At 48.5% G+C, this 15,480-nt stretch overlaps 1 protein-coding gene across 1 annotated transcript in view; it reads right to left on the bottom strand.

Moving 5' to 3' along the window:
• Positions 1-3,717, bottom strand: part of TGM1 (transglutaminase 1) — a 55,796-nt gene extending 52,079 nt beyond the window's left edge. Inside the window, exon 1 of the mRNA XM_083580860.1 lies at positions 3,586-3,717. The gene's annotated coding sequence lies outside the window, so the exon portion shown is untranslated. The remainder of the gene's footprint in view (positions 1-3,585) is intronic.
• Between the last annotated feature and the right edge of the window lie 11,763 nt (positions 3,718-15,480).

Genomic DNA, 15,480 nt, shown 5'->3' with positions numbered 1-15,480 from the left:
GCCTCTGTTGAACTTCCGCCTGCCACACAGGTGCCCTGCTAGAAGGGATTCTCTTGCTTTTGGACTAAACTTTGAGGCCCCCTTCCAAGAACTCTCTTTTTCTCTCAGGACAGAGGAACAGAAAGTGGAAGTTGACCGAGGAAATGCTCTGATCTCATTTTCATCTGGGGGCTGCCTTATTTATTTTTAAATATTATATTATAATATAAATAATAATAATATTTTTTAATTTATACCCCGCCCTTCCCGGTTCAGAAAACCGGGCTCAGGGCGGCTAACAACAAACTTAATTGCTGCTACAAAAAACAGCATAAAATACGGTATAAAACATGAATGTTGACGGTCAGAGGAGCTGTACAGTTCCGTCCACACATCCACACACACTGAAGAGATAAAGAAATAAACCCCAGCAGAGAAACTGCAACTTCACCCAAGAAAAGAGCATTTCTGAGCGTGTGCAGAGTACGTTTCTTTCGACGCACGGTATCACACCAGACGGAGGGGGCTTCTAGGCCAGAAACCGCAGCTTACAAACTGCCCCATCTATTCAGAAATGAACCATTAAAAAAATAAATATGCAAGGAGCTTCCTGAAACTCGACACACTGAACCCCAAGAACTCAGGGGTTATCCGAGAGCCCCCTCCTCCAAAACGGCTCGTCCTCTTCCTCAGCACCCCCAAAATCCCTGCACCACCAACTGAGTAAGATATCTCAACTAAAGCATCCACAGCAGATGGCAGGGGCGCCAACTCCAGGGGGGCCGGGGGGTGAGCACCCACAATTTTTTTGTTGGTGGTGCCCAGCTTCCCCCCTCCGCGGCCAGCTGGCTGCCACCGCCTTGATAATTTTTGTTGCCCTTTTCTGAACGTTTTCCAGCTCAATGATATCCGTTTTCAGTTGAGGCGACCAGAACCCTACACGGTGTTCCTGATGTTCTTATGCTGTAGATTTGTATTTGCTTTAGCTGTTCCCCTTCCAGATCTCCAGATCTTAAGACTTGCATCAGCTCTCACGCCCTCCTGTTGCTGGATTCCCTTTCCCTTTGGCGTGTGACCAGGGCGATGGGGCTGTGTCCCAGGGGTGCAGCACCCACCTTTCCGTGCAGAAGGTCCCACCAAGCTTAATCCCTCGTGGGACCCCTGGCGAGGGCTGGGACAGACCCCGATCTGAAACTCTGGAGAGCCACTGCTGCCAGCCAACCAGAGCAGGCAATGGTGGATCCCAATGATCTGACTCAGGACAGGGCAACATCCTACAAGGAACCAGGCAGGGGGCCTTCTCGGTGGTGGCACCCGCCCTGTGGAATGCCCTCCCACTAGATGTCAAAGAGAAGAACAACTACCAGACTTTTAGAAGACATCGAAAGGCAGCCCCCTTTAGGGAAGCTTTTAATGTTTAACAGACTACTGTATTTTAATACTTTGTTGGAAGCCGTGGCTGGGGAAACCCAGCCAGATGGGTGGTGTATAAATAATAAATTATTATTATTATTATTATTATTATTATTATTATTATTATTCCTAGGACCTTCTGAATGATTTGGCCCTGGTTTCTGGGATGTTGCTGCCTCTGAATCCATCCAAACAGCCTCCGTTGCAAATCCATTTCCAAAAACCCCTCTTCTTGAAGTATCCCATTATAAACAATATCCAAAATTACCAAGCACACCCCTTCGCCTGTTTTTGGGCCGCACTCCAGAACAGGGCAGAGTAAAAATTATTATTATTATTATTATAATACCTCATTTAACTGGGTTGCCCCAGCCCCTTTCAGTGGCTTCCGACAGATATAGAAACATAATAAAACACCACATATTTAAAAGCTTCCCTCTATAGGGCCCCTGTAAAGGAAACCCCCTGTTCAGTCGTGGAATACTCCCCAAATGCCGTGGGCAGCAAGTCCCTCTCCATTTTGGCCAAACCCGCCTTGCAAGGCTGTCCTTGTGGAATCTGTGCAAAATGCGAAGGTGTCCCCTTACGCGCCCTGTCCTGACTTACAGGACCAGAAAGAAATATCTATTTAAAAGAGAGAGAGAGGTGAGGGGAAAGCCCTATTTTCAACCTTCAAAGCCCGCAGCTTCCCAATGTCTCCTCTGTCTCAAATTCCTCCAGCCGAGATTAGCAGCTCATTCATTTCCTTCGCCGCACCAACACCCCGCAGCTCATCTGCATCGCCTGGCACCCTCTGCCCCTTGGCACCGCTGCCCTGCCCTTTTCCTAGCACCCATCAAGAGGGAGGTGCCCTCCCAAACAAGGCTCACCCGTCTCTAACAACTTGCAAATCCTCACCGGGGAATCACGGCCACCAAACCAGAACTGACATCATTCCACTGGGATGGAAGTCCTTAAGACCGAGTCAGATTCTCGCTCCATCCTGCCCTGTATTGTCCACACGGGCCGGCAGCATCTTAGAAAAAGCTGAGCCCTTGATCTGCCCTCGAGACCCCTCCCCAAATCCCAACTCTGGCTCCAAGCCCCCTTCCCTATTGAAATGGGCGCCCACCTGTTTTCAAAACCAACTTACTGGATAACAAGGAGGGGCGGATCCTCTCAGTCAGCCCAGTTGGATAAGATTGGATTCTAAACTTAATGGGCTTATGGGGTGTCCCTCATTAGAGAGGAATGCAAATTACAGTATTGCACTTGTCTGGGGTGCGACCCACTGCCCATTCTGCTGAGTGGGGCCAGGGACCTCTGCCCCATAAGTCCTGACCTGAGCTGGCCACCTAATACATTTGGACTCCACCCCAGTTTCTCCCCACCCCCCCAAAAAAACTCCCCAGCATTGCATCACTGGGAAAGCCACCTCTTCCAAACCGTCAAAATGTTTTCAGTGCTTGCCTCCACAGCACCCACACCTCCCGGACATTAATTCTGCCCCCACCCCCGACATGAGACCCTCTTGAACCGTCTTCCATGCGCCCGCCCCCGCCTTACGTCTCTTTCCAGGTATTTTCTACAACTCTTCAACTCCCACCCCCAAAAAGCTTCGCCATCCACAGATTTCTCCATTCGCACCTGTGACTGCCCTGTCCTCTCCTGTCCCGATTGCCCCCCCCCCCGGTTCACTCCCTCACTGATCTTCCAGGCCAACTCTCCCCCCGTAAAAAAACCAAAACCCCATCTTTCAAATGAATGCTTAAGATCTAGAGACCTATCCCAACTTCTCCGGAGTTTTTAAAAGGCGCAGGCAAACTTTAGCTCGCTCTTTCGCCCTACTGACCTGCGGAACTCCCCGCGACGCGGAGCAAGCACCCCCACAGCCCAACCACTCCTGGCACCAACACCCACACCGGCGCTCTCGCCACCACCACAAAAAAAAAACAACAAAACACAGCATGTGCAACAAAGTCTCTCTTTCCTCCACTGATCCCTGGACGCCCCTCCAGAGGGTCCATCACCCCTGGGGCTCCATCCGTGCCCCCTGGCACCCACACCCTTCCCGTGCCCCCTGGCGCGCCCTCCTTCCAAACTCTCGGCGAAGCCATCCTTTGCTCCCACCCGCGGTCCCCTGGGCGCCCCTTTGCGCACGGCCAGGGCGCGCTCTCCCCTTGGCACCGAGGGCGCACCCGGACTGGCACCCACCTGGCGCTCAGCAGCCGAGGTCGACCCGCTCCCGTCTGGCCTCTGCTTCTCCCCGGAGCTCTCTGAAGTGGAGAGGGCTCTGCCAGCGCCTGTCTTCTGTCAGGAGCGCGGGGTGGAGCCGCCTGGGTTGGGTGTCACAACTATGAGAAATATCCGGGGAGGGAAAGGGACCTCTTGCACCACGGGGTAAGAGGGAAGCGTCCTCTTCTCTGGGCATGTGGGGAGCTGGCGCGGTGCCCACCAGGGTGAGTCAAGGGGGAGGCAAGCAGGAGGGGATGAACTGGCTGCCCCCGCTGTGGGTCTGCAAGGAGAAAGGGTGTGTGTAGCCGATACAAGGCTTCCCCAGAAATGCGCGCACGGCCCTCATCCATATTTTGCATCCTGCCTTTCCTCCACCAGCGGTTCTCAACCTGTGGGTCCCCAGATGTTGGACTACAACTCCCATCATCCCTGCTAGCTAGGGGTGATGGGAGTTGTAGTTCAACAACATCTGGGGACCCACAGGTTGAGAAAGGCTGCTGCAGACCAAGGAAGTTAAAACCATGCAGAAAAAAACTCAAAGAGTTAAAAAAATGTTGTTTTTTTAAAAAGCCACAAACGCTAATAGAATGAAAGCAACATTAAAAAACCCCCAAGTCTATCTAATGTCTTTACAATGCATCTCAAACGCGTTTCTACCCTTCCCAAAATAATTTTGGGATGTGTAGTTTGCTAAGGGTGCTGGGAATTGTAGCTCTGGGAGGGGCGGACTGCAGTTCGCAGGATTCCCGGTGCGTGGGTGTGGATTTTGCTTCAGAGGCCAGTTCTGGCACTGAAGTCTCTCTTGTGTACAAAGATGTGTCTAAATAATAATACAGTGGTACCTTGGGTTACATACGCTTCAGGTTACAGACTCCGCTAACCCAGAAATAGTGCTTCAGGTTAAGACCTTTGCTTCAGGATGAGAACAGAAATCGCGTTCCAGCGGTGCGGTGGCAGCAGGAGGCCCCATGAGCTAAAGTGGTGCTTCAGGTTGAGAACAGTTTCAGGTTAAATACGGACCTCCGGAACGAATTAAGTACTTAACCTGAGGTACCACTGTAGTGCCATAATAAAAATTGTTTGTTATTAGAAATAGAAAGTCATCTGTCAGGCCAGCGATTAAATTTGGGACCAGATTTCCTGCGGTGGCACCAGAGCGGGCGACACTTTGCACATGGACGTGAGAAAAGCCGAGCCTAGGGAGGCGGACAGGAGACCCGCTGAATAAAACTGCAAATACAAATCTACAGTATAAGAACATCAGGAACACCGCGTAGGGTTCTGGTCGCCTCAACTCAAAACGGATATCGTTGAGCTGGAAAACGTTCAGAAAAGGGCAACAAAAATTATCAAGGCGGTGGCAGCCAGCTGGCAGCGGAGGGGGGAGGCCAGGCACCCACAACAAAAAAATTGTGGGTGTCCGCCCCCCGGCCCACCTGGAGTTGGCGCCCCTGCCATCTGCTGTGGATGCTTTAGTTGAGATTCCTGCATTGCAGGGGGTTGGACTAGATGACCCCAGGATACCTTCCAACTCTGCAATTCTATGTTGCTTGTTTTTTTTTAACCCACCTTATTTTGAATCAACCAGCCAGATCTCCCTCATACCTGCCTTTTATTCTGTCTGTGTGGGCAACCACACGTAGAGGACATTTGCCATTACCTAGGACGCGGGTGGTGCTGTGGGTTAAACCACAGAGCCAACCAGAAGGTCGGTGGTTCGAATCTCCGCAACGGGGTGAACGCCCGTTGCTTGGTCCCTGCTCCTGCCCACCTAGCAGTTCAAAAGCACGTCAAAGTGCAAGTAGATCAATAGGTACCACTCTGGCGGGAAGGTCAACGGCGTTTCCGTGCGCTGCTCCAGTTCGCCAGATGCGGCTTAGTCATGCTGGCCACATGACCCGGAAGCTGTATGCCGGTTCCCTCGGCCAATAAAGCGAGATGAGCGCCGCAACCCCAGAGTCAATTATGACTGGACCTAATGGTCAGGGATCCCGTTACCTTTACCTAGGAAGAAAGAACTGGATGGGTCATTTGCAAAAGGGACTCTGAGATCTAATTTGCACATTTTATTTGAGAATTGATTTTTATTCTGTGTAATAAGAATTTTTGTGTGGATTTGACTGTAGTTTCACTGCATATGTAGCGACCGCTGTGGTTTTTCCAACCTCCTTTTAATTTCTTTATATGTTGCCCTGGCCTTTGGCTAGTGCAATAAGATCCAATAAACAACATTACTTTGTTTTTATGGAGGCAACTTGTTTTAAACTGCTTTTAATGTATGTTAATGTTGCAACCTGGGTGAAGTGTCGGTAATAAGTAAATAACAACAATGTGGAAAGATGTTTGTCTGGCTGGGAGGTTCCTTCGTATTCTCGTAAAGCCTCTTGCTTCCCTGGAGGGCGGACAAGAGAAAAGTGTTTGTGCGTGCAGAAAACCAGGCTGTGAATACAACACTGTGCCTTTAAAACGCATCCGGAGTACATTTCTCCCCTCAGAGAATTCTGGGCACTGTAGTTCCCCTGCTCAGAGAGTTACAACTCCCAGTGACCTTTAACGAACTACAGCACCCAGAATGCTTTGAGGGGAGAGAAGGGTCCTTAAAGGCGTAGTAGTGCAAACAGGGCCTTGTTGTTGTTGTTGTTTAGTCGTTTAGTCGTGTCCGACTCTTCGTGATCCCCTGGACCAGAGCACGCCAGGCACTCCTGTCTTCCACTGCCTCCCGCAGTTTGGTCAAACTCATGTTTGTAGCTTCGAGAACACTGTCCAACCATCTCGTCCTCTGTCATCCCCTTCTCCTTGTGCCCTCCATCTTTCCCAACATCAGGGTCTTTTCCAGGGAGTCTTCTCTTCTCATGGGGTGGCCAAAGTATTGGAGCCTCAGCTTCAGGATCTGTCCTTCCAGTGAGCACTCAGGGCTGATTTCCTTCAGAATGGAGAGGTTGGATCTTCTTGCAGTCCATGGGACTCTCAAGAGTCTCCTCCAACAGCATAATTCAAAAGCATCCATTCTTCGGCGATCAGCCTTCTTTATGGTCCAGCTCTCACTTCCATACATCACTACTGGGAAAACCAGAGCTTTAACTATACGGACCTTTGTTGGCAAGGTGATGTCTGCTTTTTAAGATGCTGTCTAGGTTTGTCATTGGCCTCTGGCTCCGCCCAGAAGGGAATGTCTACACAGACTGGCAGCAGCTTTCCAGTCAGGATTGAACCCTGGGGCCTTCCTTCTGCACCCAGAGCGGCTGCTGCGTTCCTGAGCCAAAGCTGTTGCCCAATCTGGGGTGCCATGACCCGCGCAGAACTGTGAACCTCATCGGAATGAAGTCACCCTTGCTTCTCCCGAAAGTTGCTCCCTCCTCATAAATCCTCCTCCTTCCCAAGGACGACTCTTGCGAGGCTGAGTCACTGTCCCAGAAACGACTTGTTGCGAGTTCCTAGAATCCCACGCGGGAAGGGATGCCAATAAATCATTTGGGGGAGCGTCGGCCTGGGAATGGAACCCAGGAGTCCTGAGCGAAACTTTTTCTTCCGCTGGACTAAACTCCTTCCCAGGCTGTGTACACAATGTACATTTAAAGCGCATTTTCCACCCACCTACCCAGAACCATAGGGACACGGGTGGCGCTGTGGGTTAAACCACAGAGCCTAGGACTTGCTGATCAGAAGGTCGGTGGTTCGAATCCCCGCGACGGGGTGAGCTCCTGTTGCTCGGTCCCTGCTCCTGCCAACCTAGCAGTTCAAAAGCACATCAAAGTGCAAGTAGATAAATAGGTACCGCTCTGGCGGGAAGGTAAACGGCATTTCTGTGCACTGCTCTGGTTCGCCAGAAGCGGCTTAGTCATGCTGGCCACAGGACCCGGAAGCTGTACGCCGGCTACCTTGGCCAATAAAGCGAGATGAGCGCCGCAACCCCAGAGTCGGTCACGACTGGACCTAATGGTCAGGGGTCCCTTTACCTTTTTACCAAGAACCATGGGAACTGTAGTTTACGCTTTGCGACGCTACAATTCCCAGCACCCTTAACAAACTACAGTCACCAGGTTCAAACGGAAACAATAGAACATGTGCTTCTCCAGTGCCTATACCATATAGAGAAACTGTCTCTCATGTCTTGTTATGCTGCTGTTTCTACAGGGATATACGCTCGGTATTTATCACTCCTGTCATACAAAAATCTCCAAATGGGTCCGAACTTCAATGTATAAATCTCCTGGTAGAGGGCAAGGATCTAGAGATCACGCTAAGGGTGGCCAAATTCTGTGCGACTGCCATAAAACTTAGGGAAAAAGCTGTACTACCAAAATGATTAAGCTTTTCAATGACAATTTTAGGTTATCAAGATTTAATATATATTTTAAACTGCCGCTATATCTGTATTGTCTCTGTTATACCCAACTGCAATTCAATGTATTCCTGTTGTGTTTTATGATTTCCCTGATATTGTAAGTGAGACGGAACTGGTCTGTGACCGTAATAATAAAATTCACTCATTCTGATATAGAAAAATGTGTATTAACCTCATCTCCCCACTACTCCATAAGTACCCAGGGTGCACTGGACAATTTTATACCTCCTTGCTGCTGTCAGATACCAATCCTGCTACAACATACGACGTTGCCAGATTCTGCACAACAGCTTTCAAAATCCGTCAGATGATGACCTGGGCCACAAACTAGAATGAATGAACACTCAGATCAGAGCGCTATCTAAATTGATAATTGTAGTCTTTTATATACTAACCTTTTACGCTCTTCCGTATGCCTCTAATGTTCTTAACCCTTCTTTTAGATTCTGTCCGTTTCTTTTAGATTCTTACAGTCCTTCAGATATACCTTCTGTTTTAATATTTTTTAGCTTTCCAGAATCTGTAAGATTCTAAATGATTGCACCCCAACACCTGCTTATGCTGGTCTATGACCGTAATAAAGATTTGATTGATTGATTGATTGATACAGTCGCCAGGGTGCTTGCTGAGTGCGTGGTTGCAGTAGAAGACAGTCACAGAACTGAGAAATTACACAAAACAAATGAAATACCATGAAAATCCCTGAAACGAGAAGTAATCGACTAGAAATATTATCTTATAGAAATTAACTAAATAATAAAAATCAAAAAGTTTAAGGGAAAAATTAGAAAAACCTAAAATTGTACAAAGCCTTAATGGGATGCCGGCTACAAACCTCGTTTCACAGAACTATTCAGTTTCTTCAGAAGGAAATAGAAAAATCCTAAACCTTAAATGACCAAAATTCAAAAAAGGGGGTTAAAACTCCCCAAAATTCTGAAGTTAACCCCCTCTTTTGAATTTTGGTCATTTAAAGTTTATGATTTTCATATTTTTAGTCGATTAATTCTCATTTCAGGGATTTTCACGGTACAGTGGTACCTCGGGTTACATACGCTTCAGGTTACATACGCTTCAGGTTACAGACTCCGCTAATCCAGAAATAGTGCTTCAGGTTAAGAACTTTGCTTCAGGATAAGAACAGAAATCGTGCTCCGGCGGCGCGGCGGGAGCAGGAGGCCCCTTTAGCTAAAGTGGTGCTTCAGGTTAAGAACAGTTTCAGGTTAAGTACGGACCTCCGGAACGAATTAAGTACTTAACCCGAGGTACCACTGTATTTCATTTGTTTTGAGTGTGTGGTTGTGGCTGTTTTCTTTAGAATATGGCCTGTGTGTATGGGGCCGAGCATTCCTCTTTGGCCCATGGGCACCCGCTCGGCTCTGCAGCTGCAGTTAGGACCCAGGAGTCCTGGCCAGGCAGAGCTAGATTTGGGAGAAAGATTGTTCCTAGGGGTGTTGGCAGCATCTGTTGGAGCTGAGGTGCGTGTTGGGGCAGGTTGAGGGAGGGTGCAGCACAGGGCAGGAGGGATGGAGGAAGGTGGGGCAGCAAGCCTTTTGTTGAAGGATCAGCTGGGCCCTGGCTCCTTTAAGAGTGGCTCAACAGGCAGGTATTCAACCGGTGCAGCGCGTACACACACACACACACACACACACACACACACACAGATGCCTTTTAAATATTCTTATTTATCCATTGTTTTTGCATCTCCTCCTTCATCTCAGGTGCTTCAGGGTGGTTTGCTTGGTTTGCCCCCCCTTCTATAATGATGACAATTCTCCCTCACAACAACCCTTTGAGGTAGGTTAGGCTGAGAGACAGCAAGTGACTGGGACATATATTTATGTGGTTAGTGAAACAAGCACAGGTTTTCCAAAGGCCTGTGCGGGTTGGGGGTGTGTTTGTGGGGAGATGGAGGAGTGTGCAGGAGCTTTTTTTCCTGGCAGAAAGTTTTTATTTCGTTAAATCTGCACACCACCCTTCATCTCAGGGCGGTCCACAACATAAAAATTTAAGATGAAAACGCAAAATACATAATAAAAACAAGAACACACACACAAATGTATGTTTAAAAGTTTAATAGGCGCAAGGAGATAGGATAATAATATATTAAGGATGGAATAACAAATAAAGCGAATAACACAACAATAATAAAAATAATACAGTGGTACCTCGGGTTAAGTACTTAACTCGTTCTGGAGGTCCATTCTTAACCTGAAACTGTTCTTAACCTGAAGCACCACTTTAGCTAATGGGGCCTCCTGCTGCTGCCACGCCTCCGGAGCACGATTTCTGTTCTCATCCTGAAGCAAAGTTCTTAACCTGAAGCACTATTTCTGGGTTAGCGGAGTCTGTAACCTGAAGCGTATGTAACCTGAAGCGTATGTAACCCGAGGTACCACTGTAGTAGGTAAAGAAGATCGCACATGGGTGAAGTACTGGGCTGTGGGGGAGGAAGGTGAAGGGATTAATTCAAATTGTTAAAGATTGGTATAGGATTTAAGAGATTTACATTTTTATAGTAAAAGCCATGGTTTTCCCAGTCATGATGTATGGAAGTGAGAGCTGGACCGTAAAGAAGAATGGATGCTTTTGAATTCTGGTGCTGGAGGAGACTCTTGAGAGTCCCATGGACTGCAAGAAGATCAAACCTATCCATTCTGAAGGAAATCAGCCCTGAGTGCTCAATGGAAGGACAGATCCTGAAGCTGAGGCTCCAAGACTTTGGCCACCTCATGAGAAGAGAAGAGTCCCTGGAAAACACCCTGATGTTGGGAAAGATGGAGGGCACAAGGAGAAGGGGATGACAGAGGACGAGATGGTTGGACAGTGTTCTCGAAGCTACGAACATGAGTTAGACCAAACTGCGGAAGGCAGTGGAAGACAGGAGTGCCTGGCGTGCTCTGGTCCAGGGGGTCACAAAGAGTCGGACACCACTAAACGACTAAACAACAACAACAAATGTTAATAAAGATTCTATAAGGAAATCAGAAAGCAGCAAGAAATATCAAGTGAAGGTATCGGAGAGGAGATCAGTGTAAATGAAAACATGAGACTTGTGGTTCTGTTACATATGATTTCACAGACTTGTGGTTCTGTTACATATGATTTCATTTTGGAGCTGTCTGTTTATTTTGGAGTTGTTTGTTGGAAAGAACGTATATTATGTGAATAAAATAATAAAGAATTTGCAAAAACCGGGAGGGGGGAAAATGTATGGGGCTAATGGGAGGTGGAGTTCCACACTGTCAAAAGGTTCCTCACAGCCCTGAGTTGGAGATATTGCAAGGGTGAAATCAGCCCCTGTTGAATTTCTACCTATCACAGAACCCAAAAAGGGGGTTGGTGTGTGAGGAGAGAGAGAGAGACATTGGCCCACCTGACCTTCTGCCTGGGGTGTCTCTGCTTTTAGAAACAGCAAAAGTAAACTATTTCTCTCTGGACTTTCTCAGCCCTTCCAGAACATTCTCCAACTCTTGCACATTTAACCAGGGCTTAAAATTTTTGAAATGAAGATGTGCTGGGGCTTAATCCTGGAGCTGACTCCTTTTCTGAAACCTTGTGAGCCTCAGGCACATTTAAAGAACATACACAGCTTCCGCCGAAGAATCCCAAGAACCGTAGTTTACTGCTCACAGCGCCTTTAACAAACTAGAGTTCCCAGGAACTAGCCATGCACTACATGTATGGATGTGACTACAGGGAATGATTTCTTGTGACATTGCGGAGAGGGAATCACTCTCTGCACTTGCTCAGAGGCACTCTTCACTCAAAAAACCCCAGGGTTGTTTCCGAGCAACGAAAACAGTATGGCAGATTCAGCCTCGGCTTTGGAATCGTCATCCCATAGGGAAAGGAACACGCAATCCACGCCTCGATGCAATCTGCTGGGTGTGCATCTTTAGCTGCGGGTCCTTGTAAGTGTGCCAAAAAAGTGTGGCGATGTACATGTCAAGTGTTTTGAGTCACGGTCCCTGCGTCGCAAGGGGTTGGACTAAATGACCTTGGGGTCCTGAATGGGGTAACTGTGCCCCCGAAGGACCAGGTGCGCAGCTTGGGAGTCATTTTGGACTCACCGCTGTCCATGGAGGCGCAGGTCAATTCTGTGTCCAGGGCGGCTGTCTGCCACCTCCATCTGGTACGCAGGATGAGACCCTCCCTGCCTGCGGACTGTCTCGCCAGAGTGGTGCATGCTCTGGTTATCTCCCGCTTGGACTACTGCCATGCGCTCTACGTGGGGCTACCTTTGAAGGTGACCCGGAAACTACAACTAATCCAGAATGCGGCAGCTAGACTGGTGACTGGGGGCGGCCGCCGAGACCACATAACACCAGTCCTGAAAGACCTACATTGGCTCCTAGGATGTTTCTGAGCACAATTCAAAGTGTTGGTGCCGACCTTGAAAGCCCTAAACGGCCCTGTATACCTGAAGGAGCGTCTCCACCCCATTGTTCAGCCCGGACACGGAGGTCCAGCTCTGAGGGCCTTCTGGCGTTTTCCTCCCTGCGAGAAGTGAGGTTACAGGGAACCAGGCAGAGGGCCTTCTCGGTGGTGGCACCCGCCCTGTGGAACACCCTCCCATCAAATGTCAAGGAAAGAAACAACTATCTGACTTTTAGAAGACATCTGAAGGCAGCCCTGTTTAGGGAAGTTTTTAATGTTTGATGTTTTATCACTTTTTTATGATTATATTCTCATGGGAGCTGATGGGCGGGGTATGAATAAATGAATGAATGAATGAATAAATGAATAAATTATTATTATTATTATTATTATTATTATTATTATTATTACTACTACTACTACTACTACTACTACAATTCTGTGATTCTTTGAAAATGCACTCTGCAGCTGCTCAGAGGCACTTTGTCTTTGCTATTACCCGATGCGGCATTCCAGAAGGTGAACTGCCTAATGGATTAAAAACCCTTAGATTCCAAGGAGACTTCTGTACTTCATCATCGTTGACAGCTGAGATTGGCTTTGGGATGGATTAAATCACCCTCGTTCTCCCTGCCAAAATATTGCTGCAATCACATGCCATGATGAATTTCTTCCCAGGAAGGCTCCTGTGTCTGGAACAGATGCCCAGCAGGCAGAAAGGCAACAGGTGCAGCTTATTCCACATGTGTCAATCTCATGCCGTTTCTACGAACACAGAAATATTACCTATCACTTACATAATCTTATAATTGCGCTTAGATCCGAAGGAGTGCAATACACAGGACTCTCCCGCTTCTCATTTTCTCCTTGCGACATCAACCCTGTGAGGTAGGTTACACGAAGAGTGCGTCCGAACCGGCAAGCTTCATGGGTGAATGAGGATTCGAACCCAGCTCTCTGAGATCCTAGTCCAACTCTCTGCCTGCTACACTGCGACACACTTTCTCATCCATACGGGGCTCAGATTTGGACTGGTAACCACCTTAGCACTTTGGAAGCTGTTCAATCAAAGTTTCTAAGGCAGATTTTTTCTGTACCGCCATGTGTCCCAAACGCATCATTGAGACTGGAGGCAAGTCTCCCTTCAGTAGAAGTACGGACTTGGCAAAGAACTCTTAACTTCTGGCTCCGCCTAAACTCAAATCCCCCCGGTTTACTCTCCCTAGTTCTTCAAGACTCCCATAAAAGTGCCTGGCTTAAAGGTAAAGGTAAAGGGACCCCTGACCTTTAGGTCCAGTCGTGACCGACTCTGGGGTTGCGGCGCTCATCTTGCTTTATTGGCAGAGGGAGCTGGCGTACAGCTTCTGGGTCATGTGGCCAGCATGACTAAGCCGCTTCTGGCGAACCAGAGCAGCGCACGGAAACGCCGTTTACCTTCCCGCCGGAGTGGTACCTATTTATCTACTTGCACTTTGACGTGCCCTATCTCTGCAGCTTTCTTATGGCACTTGGAGGCATAGATTTGATCCAAGGTGGGAAGAGTGCACCCAATTATTCTCTCCGCAGTCTTCACAACCCTGGACAGCATTGTTTTTCCCCTGACCGTGCAGCTCCCAAACCACACACACAGACACTTCTGCAGAGTGCTGGAGCTACCTCCCTTTACACACCAGACGGGCGCCATCTCTGTTTTGTTTTCGGCACCTTCTAAAGGCACTCCTTTTTCCATAAGCCTCCCAAAGGGAGATCTTTATCCCAGCTGGTATCTGCATTGGATTCCAATGGATGTTGTTGTTTCCGCCTTCCCAGCGCTCTCCAGCCAATTTGAACTACAACTCCTATCAGCCGCCACCTGGCAGAAGGACACCCGGTTGGTGAAGACACAGATAATTGCATTTTAAATTGTTTTCAGAAAGGCAGTGGCTCTGTTTTTATACAGGTAACTGCTTAAGGCATGTTTTTATCCTGTTGCGAACCGCTTTGGGGTGCCGCATCGGAAACGATTCACAAATGAAAGAAGCAAGCGAAAGTTTTAGGCAGTGTGGCCAAGTGGTTAGAGCGTCGGACCAGGACCTGGGAGCGGCTAGGCTTCAAATTTCCTATTTGGCCAGGAAGCTCACTGGGTGATTTTGGAGCCAGTCACTGTCTCTCATTCTAACCTACCTCACAAGGATGTTGTGAGGATTAAATGAGGGGAAGAACCATGTACAGTGGACACTTGGGTTGCGAATGTGATCTGTGCGGGATGCATGTTCGCAACCTGCAACGTTCACAACCTGCAGCTGCGCTTCTGCGCAGACACACGGGTTACAATTCGGCACTTCTGCACATGTGCAAAGCGCGTTTTAGGGCTTCTGTGCATACGCGACCGGCGAAACCTGGAAGTAACCTGTTCTGGTACTTCCAGGTTTCGGCAGTCCGTAACCTGAAAAAACGCAACCTGAAGCGTCTGTAACCTGAGGTATGACTGTACCCCAATTTGAGGTCCTTGGAGGAGAAAAGGGTTTGATAATAATAATAATAATAATGCAAAGTATACCCAACACACATTTAATTCACATGACTTCCCCCAAAGAATCTTGGGAACTGTAGTTTGCTAAGGGTGCTGGAAATGGTAGCTCTGTGAGGGGAAAACTACAGGTCCCAGGATCCCTTGGATGAAGTCATGTGCTTTAAATTGCACATCAAATGCGCTTTAAAAAGTATGGCGGGCCTAATTGTGGCCTGCAGTTCAGCCCTTTCCGGAGATCTGAAAAGCGAGGCAGGTACCAAATGGACCCAGGCCTTGAAATCTGTAAGTGAGGAGGAAATGGAGGGAGGCGATCCGGAGAGATCCCTGCTGATCTCCCCCGGCTCAAGTGAAATAAGGAAGCAAAACATTCCCAGAACAGCTTCACTCCAGAACAGGTTCCCGCAAGCTTTCTCTGTACGCATGGGGAGGAGCTGGTCTTGACTTCTGGATCAGGGAGAGGGCAGGGGAAGAATGCAGAGGAAAAGGAAGTTAGAAGAACAGCCTCGTGGATCTCCTTCAATCTGAAATTCTCCCAAGGGTGCCCCACCCAGGCCACGCCGGCTGGGGAATTAATCAGCCGGCTGGACCGGAATAGCGTCAGGGAGAGCAGGTTGGGATGGAGGGGGGGGGGCGAGGA

Source organism: Podarcis filfolensis, assembly GCF_964270895.1.
Source record: "Podarcis filfolensis genome assembly, chromosome: 13".
Taxonomy (NCBI): domain Eukaryota; kingdom Metazoa; phylum Chordata; class Lepidosauria; order Squamata; family Lacertidae; genus Podarcis; species Podarcis filfolensis.
Note: the sequence above shows the minus strand (reverse complement) of the source record. Positions and strands in the feature narration are given on the sequence as shown.